Consider the following 1433-nt stretch of genomic DNA (forward strand, 5'->3'; position numbering starts at 1 on the left):
ATATATATATATTCATTCATATTCACACATATAACTTTTACTTTACAAAACAGAAGGCATTATATGAATTGTCTGCAACTTGAGTTTTAAAATCTTTCCATGTAAATACTGTCAACAGAAAGAGTCAAATTGTAGAATAATTGAAGAGATTTATTCTGAGCCAAATGTGAGTGACCATGGCACACAACACAGCCCTAGGAGATCCTGATGACATATGCCCAAGGCGGTCAGACTACAGCTTGTTTTTATACATTTTAGGGAGACCTAAGACATCAACCAATACATGTAAGATGTACCTTGGTTTGATCTGGAAAGGTGGGACAACTCAAAGCAGGGAGGGGGTTGAAGGTGGAGAGAGTGAGGTGGGGGGGTGGGCGGACAAGGAAGGGCTTCCATGTCAAAGGTGAATTCAAAGATTTTCTGATTAGCAATTGGCCGACAGTTTATCTAAAGCCCTGGAATTAATAAAAGGGAGTGTCTGGGTTCAGATGGGTTGTGGAGACCAAGGTTCTTATTATGTAGATGAAGTCTTCAGGTAGCAGGGTTCAGAGAGAACAGAGCCTGTTTCTTATCAGGCTTAAAGAGACAGCTTTGCAGGGTTATTTCAAAATATGTTAAAGCAATATATTTTGGAGCAAAATACTTTGGTTTCTTCCAGGGCCTGCTATCTGTCATATTGGTATCTTATTGCTACCAAGAATCTGTGCTGTTTTAACATATAACACTGTTTTAATGTTAACGCTGGTCAGCTGTGCCTGAATTCCAAAGGCAGGAAGGTTTAATGAGGCATGTCTGACCACCCATTCTCATCATGGCCTGAACTAGTGTTTCAAGTTTACTTTAGAATGCCCTTGGTGGAGAGGAGGGGTCCATTTAGTTGGTTTGGGGTGCTTAGAACTTTATTTCTGGCTTACAGTACCCATAAAATTATATAATTCATTTTTAGATGTCACTTTTATAACCAATGAAGACACATCTCTTCTATTTTGTTACTGGTGCTAAATTTTTTTTAGCATAAATTCCTGCTATTAGGACTCATGGCTAATAGTGTATGACCATTTTAAATTTCAGTAATTATTTTGATAAACTCTGCCAAGTTGTCTCCAAAAGTGTGGTAACAATTTCCTCTCCCACCAACATTGTATAAAAATATCCATCTTCTTCACTATTGCCATTACTAGCTATTGTCAATCTTTAAAATTTTTGTCAACCTGCATGTAAAAATAGTATCTTATTATTGTTATGTACTTCTTCCATTGCTAGTGAGGTTGAGTATCTTCTCATATGTTCATTGGTCATTTTTTTTTTTTTTTTTTTATTGCTAGTGAGGTTGAGTATCTTCTCATATGTTCATTGGTCATTTTTTTTTTTTTTTTTTTGAGACAGAGTTTTGCTCTTGTCATCCAGGCTGGAGTACAATGGCACGATCTCAG

The sequence above is a fragment of the Colobus angolensis genome, unplaced genomic scaffold (assembly GCF_000951035.1).
Source record: "Colobus angolensis palliatus isolate OR3802 unplaced genomic scaffold, Cang.pa_1.0 Scaffold88, whole genome shotgun sequence".
Lineage (NCBI taxonomy): Eukaryota > Metazoa > Chordata > Mammalia > Primates > Cercopithecidae > Colobus > Colobus angolensis.